This window comes from Lygodium microphyllum, chromosome 21 (assembly GCF_053477565.2).
Source record: "Lygodium microphyllum isolate KBCC chromosome 21, Lygodium_microphyllum_v1.1.10, whole genome shotgun sequence".
NCBI classification, from domain to species: Eukaryota; Viridiplantae; Streptophyta; class Polypodiopsida; order Schizaeales; family Lygodiaceae; genus Lygodium; species Lygodium microphyllum.
This window is the reverse complement of record NC_141155.1, coordinates 21,918,555-21,932,427: the sequence shown is the minus strand read 5'-3', so window position 1 is coordinate 21,932,427 and position 13,873 is coordinate 21,918,555.

Sequence of the window (13,873 nt, the reverse complement as noted above, 5' to 3'; positions counted from 1 at the left end):
GAGGCGCACCTTGAGGCGTCCTCTGTGAAGCTTATAATGCAACCTACAGCGCGACTGTCAGAAGGTGAGATTCTTCCTAGTAGTTCTTACTTTTGAAGAGAGAGAGAGAGAGAGAGAGAGAGAGAGAGAGAGAGAGAGAGAGAGAGAGAGAGAGAGAGATGACGGCTTCAATTCTTAACATTTGGTTTGTACCCCAGTTAGCTTCCCAGCTTTTGTATGCGCATCAGCATGCGTGTTTTACCTCAGTTTTTCCTTCTAAGATGCCAACTGTGACATTCTTTAGAAGTATCACAAGTCACGATGAGCATACTGAGCCATACAAAGAAGCGATTTCCTTCTTTCCAACAATCGAGCTGCGCTTGAAGGCTCTCAGCAAAGGGATTGTGAGACTTTGAAACCAATCAGGTACGCTGAGAGAGAGAGAGAGAGAGAGAGAGAGAGAGAGCGAGAGAGAGAGAGAGAGTGTGTGTGTGTGTGTTTTTTTTTTGTAGTTGAGTGCAGTTTTCCATCTAGTCTAATGAACCGGTTGCTCCCATTTATGAACGACGGGATATTCATAGCCCTTAAAAAATTTTGAAATATTTTGTGCCACAATGTGAGTATTAGATTAGGTTAACCTCTACTAGATTGTTTCGAAATCTTGAAAATAACAGGGACACATGATGGTACATTGCTCTACATATCTAGAAAGTGTAATTTGACATGACTGCTAATTAGTAGTATCAACATCTAAAATTAGCAAGGTTGCCAGAACTGACTCTTCACAGTTCAAATTAGGCTTTTTAAAAAAAGAGATATGCACTTCATGAAACCAAGCGGCTACTATAGCTCCTTGCCATCAGAGAGCTCGTCCCGATATAATGGAGTGTCAAACAAACTCTGCAATATAAACTATTAGAGTTTAACTACAATATATAATGCCTGCAAATAAGAAAGAGGCTTGATTTGTTGGACTACTATGCACATACAATCTATCAATGAGTGTAGTGAGACCATGTCTCTCTGTACACGAGTCTCCAAATCTATAGGATCACGGTTTGTGATGGAGTGCTATAAGAAAAACAAAGTAGCATTGTTAGAAATAAGATTATTAGGACAAGTGATATTCTAAATAAGAAAATAAGAACTAAAAGAAAACATAAAAAATCCTCCAAATAAGTTCTATGGCCACCTTTTCCAAAGTGATGCATGTATAGGGCATGATTGGATGTATATACGACATAATTACACCTGGATCATAAGGACAAATGTGATTTCATTTGGTATATATGTCATATTTCCTAAATGCATGCATTGATACTTACAACATGTATGCATTGATACTTACAACATGGAGGCAAACATTTTGATATTGAAAGACTAGAAAAGTCATGTCATGTTGATCCAAAAACAATCAATGCATGCATTGATACTTACAACATGGAGGCAAACATTTTGATATTGAAAGACTAGGAAAGTCATGTCATGTTGATCCAAAAACAACCAAAAGCCAGCATCTAATCAGTTTAATTGTTACTGCGCGTTTGTCAGCACGTGTAATAAGTATTATCTGCGCATATACACGCGCAATTAGAGGCGCTTACAGATGCGCTACGCAAATATAATTTTTTTTATAAAAAAATTGTGGCTTTCTTTTTAAACCAGTGCTTTCCTACATTTTTTGTGCGTTTTTTGTAGTTCCAGCTCGACATCACTAATCATGTCTATCTATCACTTCATGAAGACAATGAGGGAAGAAAATAAGAGTGAAAAGAGGATAGGAGGAAGGAAGAGCCAAAGAGTAAAGAACAAGAGCCAAACAGCAAGGAAGAGAATAAGATTCAAGCAACTTACCAAGGGAAGCGAGAAGGAGGACAAGGAGCTTGCAACCTAGCCGCCACTCGTCGGAACAAGTAAAGAAGGTGAGTTCTTATTCTCTCTCTCAATCTTGTTTGCTTTCTCTGTCTATTTGTCTCTCTCTCTCTCTCTCTCTACATGCTATAGATTGTCATCTATGGAGGTTTTTTTGCGCATTTTTTAACCAAGTTTGAAAAAAATGGTCCGACTGTGCGCGTCTGTTAGCGCGTCCAGATGACAATGTAGAAGCAGGTATAGATGTGGAAATAGACGCGCTGACAGTTGCACATAGAGATGCAGATATAGACACATCATGTAATATGTTTTATCTGCACAAGGTAATATGATTTTTTTTGTGTAGATGTGGAATCCTGGATCTTCTAGCACTGATCCTAAGTTGGAACGCACGAACAACACCTTAGCAGAGTTTTCTAGAGGTGTTAGCAGCTTTTTTGGAGGTTTTCCAAACAAGGAGCAATTCATGGGGGAGATGACCAATTATCTTGGTCGCCCTCCCACTGTACAGGAGGTTTTTAGTGTGATGTCTGGGACACCTATCACATCTTTGCCTCGCACTGCCGCACAAACACTAAACCTTGGCACACCTCTACTAACATGTACTCCATACACTATGCATACACACAGACCAGCTCATGCATAGGGATCAGCTGAAGTACATGGATCGGCCGAAGCACATGCATCTGCAGAAGCACGTGCATCTGCAGAAGTACGTGCATTGAGTGAGGTAGAGGGTAGTGCCCGTCGAGAGAGGAGGGAGAGTCGTGCGGGAGGAGAAGGAGGTCGAGGGCTTTGTGGGGGTTGCCTAGGAGGTGGCTCTCGATCACCCTCACCAGGAAATGAGAGAGGCGAGCCTCCACAAATGTACTACTCTGTCACCGATGTTGGTGGTATCTTGCATGACTGTGAGGGGAGGGAAGTGATAGCCTACTTGAGGAGTGTCATGCATGCCACATACAAAGATTGCATGATTCCCTTCAAGTACCAAAAAAATGGTTTGTGGCAAGAGGTGCTGCGGGCAGTACATAGAAGGTACCCTAATCGCGAGAATTCACGATTCTCAGATGATTGGGGATGGTCAAAGGTGAGAGACGCGCTTCATAACAAGAGGTCTCACCTTATGACATGCGCCAAGGAGTCACTGTGGAGACAAGAGCAGGGGCACCCTGGATATGGCCAACCACCCAATTGCCACCGCAGGGAGTGGAAAGAGGCCAAGAAGAGAGCACTAGAGAAAATGACAAGTCGCTAGCATGCAGAGGTGCGACGTATCCAAATGGTAACCATGGGATCATTGCACTATGGATCGGGTGGTAGGGAATCATGGGAGGCTGAGTTTGTAAGTATTATTTGATTTCTTTTTTTAAATTAAATTTTGTAAATTTTTTCACTTCATTATGTAGTGTGTTCTAATACATTGTATATTCAAATTGTTTTGTAGTATCATATCGTTGGTAGGATGCCTACTCCTAGAGAGGTAGGCTACCATCGAGGTCATAACCGAGCCTCCACTTGGCAGCATTTCTATGAGGAGGGACTCATCACGGAGGAGCAATATAATCGTGCCATGAGGATTCCACAACCAGAAGAGGTATGTTTTATTTTTTACATGAAAAGTATAGGTAACTCTAATTTATTATTTGTAATGGTATTTATATACCTTAATCCTTTGTGTAGGCGAACCCTGATGCAGTTGAGGATAGCAAAGGGGGGACTAGCAGTAGTGGTGGCGGCAACGGCAGCGGTACAGGCAACGGCGGTGGTAGCGATGATGATGCCTCTTCTCAGGAGATGTAGAGGAGCCCCATGCATGCATGCCTCCCCTTGGCTTGTAGTTTTCATTTTTGATATGTATTACTTTCAGCTAGTGCTTGCGACCATGACCATGCTTGAGGTCACAAGCACTAGAACTCATCATGTAAAAACGTTTCATCTATATATATGAAATTTTGTGTTCTACATACATTGTTTTGTTTTCAATACAAAAATCTTCGAAATAATCTTTCTCTGTTTTCCCTAAGTATACAATTTGATGTTGATGGAGGGAAAAAAACCAGAGAGCATGTGGTCTCTAGTTTTTTTTTTACACCTCTGTTTTGCGCGTCTATCAGCGCATCTAAATTGTAGGATAAATGTGCATCTATTCTTGTCAAAAACTTACAGAGTAAATGCTTTTTTAGACACGCAGATACACACGTGTATAGACACACAATATGAATATATCCACTTTTTTATAAATATGATTATATATTTACGTAGCGCGTCAATACGCGCGTCTATATGCACGTCTATATGGGCGTGTAACTCTAACTATAAGCGTGCTTTTAGACACGAAATTTTAGACGCAGCAGTAGACACGCTAATAAACGCGCCCGACATTTTTTAACACAGTTCAAATATTGCGTCTACAAGTGCGTCTATGGATCCTTTTTGTTGTAGTGCATGCAATATAGCATTCAAGATCTACCTACTATCCCTACTAAGGGGTGGGGCCTTCTCTGATTGTATGGGAGTGAGTACTATTTATTAGGAAATCCTAGTAGGCTAAGAGGGTTTTGGGTAGCAACTTGGATGGTAAGGTACACCTCAAGTGACATCTCCAAGCAGGAAATGTGGCAGCAACTCTAAGAAGTAGATGTGGTAGTACTTGTGAAAGATGTTCCAAGTAGGCAATGACTCAAGTGTTTGCACATGGCATGCACCATGAATTCCCAAAATGTGGCAAGTGGTTTCTTTCGCAAGGCAACAACAACTAGAGGGGGTATGGGGATAGAGTGAAGGTAGAGGGCAAAAGGAGGAGTTGAGAGAAGGAAATGTGGAGGTGCTACTAGAGAGCAGAGGGATGAGGGAGGATCCAAGAGAAGAGGTTGTGGAGGCGCATAAGAGGGGGAGGTAAGAGAAGTGAGGAGAGTGAGAGGGGCTGATGGCTAGAGGAAAGATGATAGATCCACTGATGAATGTGAGGGTTGCAACCATCACGGAAACTAGAGGAGGAGGATGAGGAAGAAGTGGCACTAGCCTACCTATGAATAATCGTGACTGCCGTAAAGGAATACACCCTTGATATGCTAATTCACAAGGGAGCTAACTAAAATATCTTAACACATGAACATTGGACTCTGCCATGGGTGCAACCAACCAATTCAAAACTTAGCTTGTTTGGGGGAGTCTTATCCACTTTTGGGGAAGTGCAAACTAATGGTTTCTACCAGGACCTAGAGCCTACCCATCATCTTTTATGTGCTACTTAATAGGAAAAGTGTTGGTAAGGAATTTCTATTGGATTCTCATTGGAGTGCATGTTCAAAAAACAAGCTCATTGTAATGTTGACTATGAGTTGCAGTGCATCCAACTTGCCATTGGCAATGTAATGGCTTTTAGCAAGGGCACCATGGCCATCCAAAAGCATGTAGGGTCATTGGTAGGTAAGCCTAGTGTCAATCCTAAGGAGCAGGGTGTTGCATCACAACATACTCCCATAGTAAAGTCACCATCAACATCTAGAGATGACAACCAAAGCTACGATGCAAATACTCAATTGGGTCCCCAAGCCTAGACCATAGTCTCACAAATGCTAACCATTTGAAACTCATAGTTTCCATACCTCAAACTCTAGGCCTAAACAACAGAGTTGGTGCTCCTATAGTTCACACATGATTGGGCAGTGTGCTGGGTTTCAAAAGCCCTGTTGCAGGCCCAGAGCTACTATGAAGGTAACATCTTAATGTGGCTGCCTAAACTCTCGAGTGCCATGTATGATCCTCAATCTCATGACCCAAAAACCAAGTCCCAAAAATGTCAACCAAAATAGAGTAGGAGAAAAATCAAAAGGAAGGGTAATCAATCCATGCATGCTCCAATGGTCTATCGACCCCAAAGCTCAACCAAGAGTCCATGTACAATCGCTCATGAGTGAGCTCCTGCCTAATGACGATAAGGTGATACCCACTACAAAATCAATGATAAAGCATCAAATAAACTCTGGAATTCTCAAACCAAGCTTACCACACCCATTGAGAATCCCAAAGTTGAAGTACCATGTATCAACTTGTCCAATTCCACTAAACCTAAGCCACAGGTAGGCCTTAGGCTATTGCATCAATAATGATCCGCTCTTGAAGTGTCTTCCAACATGGCCATAGACATGGGGGATGTCTTAGTAATGTGCATTCGATGACTAGACTCAACTTTCATATTGTTTGCTAGAAGTTACGAACGTTTGAACCTAGACCTACTTGATGAACCCATAGCAAACAAGGTACATTCTTTGCCATGTTCTTGGAAAGAATACAAATTCCTTTTCACTAAGGCCTCCACTATTGTAGATAAAATGATTGCAATGAAAATATTCAAGAAAAACCTTAAGTCAATGGTTAATCACATTCTTTAAGAAAAACAAAATTCCCATGCCACCATAGGAACTTGTTGCACTTCAATGATCTGTTGAGTCGGAGTCCAATTTCTTACAAAATTGGTATACTTTGCACATTTAATGGGCTCAAGAGGGTTATCAAATCATGACCAATGCAGAGAAATACCGTGCAATTAAGACTTCTCAGTATGATGAGACATATGTGTCCCCAACCTCATTTAGGGTATAAGCCCTAACAAGGAATGGGCCATTAGAAGACAACATCATGCTCCACCCATATTTGGCCCCAGCATCATTTAGGGTATTAGCCCTAAGCATTCTTTGATAGCCACATGTAGAGAGGGTAGCTCGAGTTCAACAGGGAAGACGACTTTTGTCCCATACACCAGTTGGTGTCCTATAGCAGCCTTATGGGAGGTTCTATATGCTCAGAGAGCCTTTGTAAGTTGATTGTCCCAATCATGATCATGTGTAGCAATTGTCCTTGTCAAAATCGAGCAGAGAATGCGATTGGTAACTTCAAGTTGTCCATTGGCTATAGGATAATAGGGTGTGGACTTATGATGACGGATCTTGTACAGTTTTATCAATTCTTCCATGATCTTGTTAAGGAAGTGAATACCTCGATCTCACTAACGAGCTCTAGGGAACTGCCAAAATGGGTGATGATGTTCTCATACAGGAACAGGACCACATTGTTGCCACCATCCCGCTTTAGAGCTTTAGCTTCACATCACTTAGATACGTAGTATGTACAAACCAAGATGTATCTATTTTGTTTCTTTCTGGTTGGCAGATCAATGGAACCAATGAAGTCAATTTTCCACTTCTCGAATGGCTTTAGGGGAAGAATAGGTTACAGGGGCATGGTGTTGGATTTGGTAGGCTTTCCCATTCTCTGATAGGCATCAAAAAGTTTGCAGTAGTCATAGGCATCCTTGTGGAGGGTCGGCCACCAATATCCTGCAGGCAAGGCCTTTTTGGCTATTGCTTCTCCTACGAAGTGTCTGCCACATGGCTCGTCATGGCATGCTTTCAATACTATGCCAATCTCCTCTCCTGCTGTAACACATCTTCACAGGACCTCATCTTTGCCTTTCTTGTATAGAGCTGATTCCAATAGAAGCTTCTTCTTCTCAAGGCTCGAGATGCTAGGGGGATACTGTTGGGTTGCCAAGAGGTTGGCTATGTTTGCATACCATGGGGTAACGGTTTCAACTAGAAAGAGGGAAGCATCATGGAGGTCTGGATCATCCTGCTCTTCTTCATCTTTGCTTTGAGGGATTTGTGATAGATGATCAACCATAGAACAGGGAAGCAACTAGGTTTGGTAATCACTTCAAAGTCAAACTCTTGAAATAGAAGGAGCCATTTCATCATTCTTCAATTCACATTGGCCTTGTTCATATCAGGAAGGATAGGGCTTCATGGTCCATGTAGAATTTAAAGTGTGTCTATAGTAGATAGTGTTAGAACTTCTCCAAGGAAAACACCATTGGTAGACACTTAAGCTCTATCGGTCATAGTAGAGTTTCTTTCTCAGTCGGTTACTTTTCGGCTTGCATAATAGATAGGTTGATCTAACTTTGAGGGGGCCTTTTGGCATAAGATTGCACCTAGGCCTTCAAGTGATGCATTAGTGTGCACATAGAACTCCTTCGTCCAATCAAGAGGTTGCAGGATCGGTGCTTCAATCAAACACTGCTTTAGGGCATTGAACACCTCGTCACAATTATTGGTCCATGTAAACTCTGCATCTTTTCTGAGGAGTTTATGCAAAGGGGCTACCTTTGTTGCAAAGTGTGCAATGAACCTTCTATAATAACCCACATGGCCAAGAAATCCCCTCAATTATTTAAGGTTGGTTGGTGCTGTCAAGGCAACAATCTACTCAATCTTGGCAGGATCTATTTCTATCCCCTGTGCAGAGACAATGTGGCCGAAAAGAACTTCTGACGAGACTCCAAAGACACATTTATCAGGGTTGAGAGAAATCCCATACTCTCAACATCTGTTAAAGAACTGCTTTAGGTGTCCCCAATGCTCATGGATTAGGCTATAGACACATAAGTCATCTAGGTATACCTCAATGAAGTCATGCAGATGGTTCTAGAATGCAGCCATTATCACTTGTTGGAAGGTAGGAAGGGCGTTACTACATAGCCCAAATTGCATTACTCTATAAGCATAGGTTCCCCAGTTTGTTATGAAGGTTGGGATTGATCCTCTTATGCGATTTGGACTTGGTTGTATGCGTTGAATCCATCTAAGAGGGAATAGAGCTCATGGCCTACCACTATGTCCAAGAGCTTTTGGTCTATGAAAGGGATAGGAAAATGATCCTTCTTCGTCTTAGAATTCATCTTTCAAAAGTCCACGCATATTCACACCTTTCCATTCTTCTTGGGTACTACCACAATGGGAGAAACCCATTCAATATTGGCCATTGGATAGATAAACTCAACTTGAAGGCGCTTTAGTAATTCAGCCTTCACTAGGGTAGAGTAATTTGGGTTAATCAAGAGGCATATGAATCCAAATTACTCTACCCTAGTGAAGGCTTAGCTCTATTGGGTAGAGTAATTCAGTCTCCTCTTTCTTTTGATAATCAAGAGGATCCTCTATTCTAGTTTTGATTCAAAGCTCATATTGAGAATTGGGGTTGTTGATTTCAGTGGGTAGGATTCCACTGTTGTTGAGTCGCCTTTGGAGGAACTGTTTGAGGCCACTATTGTTGTGGTTGAACCATCATTTAAGGCATTGTCATTTGCGGCCACTGGGGATTCGGTGCACTATATTGCGGCACTATTTGCATCTGGGGGTAGGGGTAGGGAACTCTCCCCAAGACTACATTTGGTGGGTATACCATTCCTAGCATGGGAGGAGGTAAGAATCCTCTTCTTGAGGTCATTGATAACCTGGCTTCAACTTCGTCATATAGTCTTGCACCTTCCACTGCAACTTGTAGATTGATTGGTCTTCTCAATTCCACAAACTTACAAACTTTTGGTTGTAGTCCTCTAAGAAAAACTCTCTTCTGGATGCCTTCATCCAAATGAAACACAATATTAGTGAGTTTGGGAATCTCCCAATTCCCATTTTTTTAATACAAAAAAGGTGGCACCCAGAGAACATGCCCAAAAGTTTCTCAAAACCATATGATGTGACTATCATTGGAAAGCACTTGAAAAATGAAATCTATTGAGCTATAGAGCGCTCGATTTGGAGTTATAGTGCTCAAGTAATGACAAATCCAAAGATTTGACCACATGTCCCAAACTTATGGAAAATTCCCATATTCCCCAATATGGTGTTATAATGGTTGGTCTATCTCTTCAGTATGGATTCCATTCGTGAGACATAAGCTTCTACTCTTTCACAAGAGGACTTACTTAGTTTCATGAACTCCTCTCGCACCTGCTCTTTAAAACCTTCATGCTTTAATTTAGTGAGGAAGGCCATCCCATTTTCCAAAAGTTCATGTTGCTTGTCTCTCATACCACTAGAACACCGCATCTTTGAAAGTGGTGGAAAATATTGCTAACCAATGCTTGGGGGTTCTGGCATTGTTAGCCACACATGCTACCATAACATCTACTACATGAAGATCAGAATCTTCATTGTAATCTCCCTTAAAGATGGGCAATGGGACTACATTCGCTAGCCTGTCTCATCAATATTTTCAGGACGGATCTGACTAGGAAGGGGATCTTGAGTCGCCATGGGGACTTTTGTAAAGAGTGCTTTTAGGGTGTCAAAGGAGAATTTTGTTGCAAGCTCGTTCTTGGCTTTTATCTTTTCCTTCTCTCTTCTCACATACCTCTGGACTCGTTCTAGTGCTTGCCTCTTGATTGTGTCATTCATCAGGGAGTTGGCTCCACCCAATTGGTCTCTGTACTCAACAAACAGAATTCGGGGAGGTTTCAGTTTTGGAGGACTCTTTGGCCAACATTTCTTCTACTTCCTTCTTTTCTACGTCTCTGAATTTAGCTTTCAAAACCACTACATAGGGGAAGATATTCTATTCTAAGGTATCAAAACTCATTCTTCTAAGGATCATTGTAGTGCCATCATCATAATACTGCCAATTTGTGATGGTTTCAATAGTGTATGTTGTGAAGAATACTCTATTCACCAAGTTCCAGTGGGTTGTTAATTGAAAAAATAGGAGATTGTCAATGCACCATGTGTTTCACATGTCCTACTATTGAGCATCTACAAACAAATGCCAACTCTTTTCTTTTTTGTTTTCATGAACCTCCACTGACCATGACTCCTAAAGCTTTTTCACAATCTCCCACTTGATGACGTCTGGAACTTCTTAATGAATGACAAATCTTCCATGGATGATCATTCTCTCTATTTCTATGCTTCAGTTTGCTCCCAAACAGTTTGCTACCAAGATGCATGTCTCTATTGCTTCAAAAGGGAGAGGAAATAGTTCACAACATAGAGCCTACATCATGATAGTGATATGTTTTTGCCATTTAGGGATGAACTTCTTATGGAAAGTGGCTCTGGCAATGAAAATCTCCAATTCTTTAGTGGTTTAAGGAACTTTGCAAACTCGCATTGAATTCTTCTCTTCTTTGCAATGCCATTTCCTTCATTTTTCAGCCTCTTCTGATGCTTGTTGATGGCATAATTTCCTAGATGCGCACCAAAAACATGGAGCCCCAAAAGGAATACCAAGGAAACATGGTTTCTACTACAAGACAATATATCTTATATCATCAAAAACCATCTCTTTCATCTTTTATATAATCATAACAAGAAAAAAAACACCAGAAACAATAAATCTTTACACAGCTTCATAGAAACAATTCTCTTACAACTTTAACTTTAACAAAATCCATCATTCTCTTCATATTTTTCATATAATTCTTTGATAGACATTGAAAACACAAAATAATAATCCAATTTTAATGGAAAAATATCACATATAATCCATCTTCAAAGATTTCATAGCTTTCTTTCACATTCTCTCATATGTAGATATATTGTTTGCATAGAATTAGCTATCTCTGACTCTCTCTCTCTCTCTCTCTCTCTCTCTCCATTAATAGTACATCATCTCCACACTAAAATACTCAATAATCACTCATAATAACCCTTATTTGGTCATGGATGCCCCTCTCAAGAGGTGTGTCTGATATGAAAGGTCACCATAGCCACTACAATGACTCTTCATAACTCATCACTGTCACTTTACTCTTGTCCTCTCTTGAGTCTTCATTAACTACTTCTTCCACTTCCTTGAGCTCTTTTAAACTTAAATTCACCTCTTTCCAAGGCTAGAAAACTTTTCCAAAGTCTCTCATACATTTCACAGAACAACTACAGAGGCATACAAAGCAGAACAGAACAGAGGCTCTACAAAAGCTCAATAGAGGGTTAGATAAGGTCAACAGAAAGCATTAGAACCACATAACGCATACTAAAACCATTCCAAACTATCAAAAACCATTCAATGAGCTTTCAATCAACCTCAAACTTTATCAATCACTACTCCATGCTTCATATAAAATAAAAACAAAATAAAACAGAAGCTATTGGAACCAATGAGAACCTCAATAGAACCTATCAAAACATCACAGAGCATCGAAAAACATCATGACCTTCCAAAACATAACCAACCTCATCCAAAAAACTCTCAAATACTTCCAAAACAACTAAACATAATTCAAAATCCATAAAAAATCAACCAATAAAGCCTAAAAAACAACAAAAATCAACAAAAAAACAAGTCATTTCAGCATTCTAAAGTGATTACATGTGAGATTTACTTTGTAGGTACAACAGTTCATGGAGGGTCATGAGCCATTTCTTCTACTTCAACATTGAATCTCCCATCTTCTACAATCTCGCATTCAACTTTTAGGGCCATTCTAGCTGTCTCTCCATTAGAAGAACCATTAGTTAAGTGTATCTTTAGCATAATCAACTTCTACAGGATTTGTCACTAGTAACAAGTTACATTAGTCACCATCTACCATAGTATAAGCAACATCATCTATACTCGCTGCCTGCAGGAAAAAAATGATCCTCTTCAGCAGCAACAAATTCTTCATTAGTAGCATTCATTTCTCCTCGTCAAGGCTACTTCTTCAATTGATTGTTCCCAGCATCCCATGTCTCAATTGTATTTACCCTTTTGGCACATCCATGCTGTGGAAGATCTATTAGTGTGGCTACTCAAGTTTTCTATTCTATCTTTCCATTCTATCATCGTACTTCCATTGTATTGAGAGTGATTGAGAGAAAGACAATGAGAGGTGTGTTGAGCAAGGGACTGAGGTGTCAAGATTGTGGGAGAGAAGGAAGGAGTCTCACTTGTAGCTTTCTTGCTTGCACAATGGAGGAATACACACAGAGGTGGAGGCTGAAAACAGTTTTCCTCTTCTTAGTTTGTGTAAGCCAAAAGAACTCTAGTACATAGAAATAGAAGAACCCTATATATGGGTCTCAAACCAAACTCAACTAACTAAGGTGGTATACTAACTGAGCCACGAACTAGAGTAGATAAGGATAGCTGTCATCTAGCTATTATTCATGGGCGGTGTACCAACCGCATATGCACACTGACAAGTCGGTGACATAAATGCACAACGGTCACCTTGGCATATCACGAGTGGAGCTCGATATCTCAACATGAGGGAAGATGAAGCTCTTAACCATTGTCTTGCTTTTTTTATCTTCTCTACTAGATCTTCAACTTGTTGGTGTGCTTGGTGGTGGATGCGAAGGAGCGATGGCATTGGATCGTGTTGATCATGGTCATGGAACCATCTTCGAGCCTTTGAGTCATCAAACACAAGAAGGTATGTGAGCTGAGTTTACTACAACTGAAGCTAGTCTTGTGTTCTTGCTTTCTTGGGTTGGAGAGGACGATGCTTAGTTAGTTAGAGTGGAGTGTTGAGAGACAAGGTAAGAGATTGTCACCAAAGTGAGCTATAGCTTCTGAAATAATGGAAGTCCATCCAAAGTCCTGATTATTGGTGCTTGCGTTAGGCTCAATATTTTGGTTTCGTTTCTAGGATCTAGGACAGTCCAACTATTAAGGTTCTCACACTCCTACCTTGTGGCGGAATAAGAGGCTTGTTCATGGGCATGGATGGGATCAATGTGATTCCATTGTCTCTGTTTGTGGCTAGCATTCCAAAACCCATGCGTCTAGGTTAGGAAGGCCGAATCGGAAAGAACAGGTTCATTGGATTGAGATTTTGAAGATATGCATTGTTAGGGTAGGAAAAAACACAAAACACAAAAAAAAAACACAAAAAACTCAAAAATCAAATCTTAAATACAAAATGAAAACTCATACTCTCCTTATTGGATTTCTTGTGTAGCAAGGTTGTGCATATGCTATTAATTTTTGTGTCTTCTTGGAAAGCTTGCAGTTTATCTAATGGTGAAAGAAGTATTAGAAGAAGGTAGAAAAGAAGGGGTGAAGGAAGAAGAGATAGGAGAATGAGGTCCCGATTGTTGGTGGGTTAGGCTCAACAATTTCTCTCTCTCCCTCATTGTTTATCTTCCTCACCTTCCCTCTCTCTCTCTCCTTCCATCTCTCCATTTCTCTCTTTCCCTCCCTCTCTCTCTTTCTTTCTCCATCTCTCTATTTTTCGTGAAGCCCCCTCTCTCCCCCC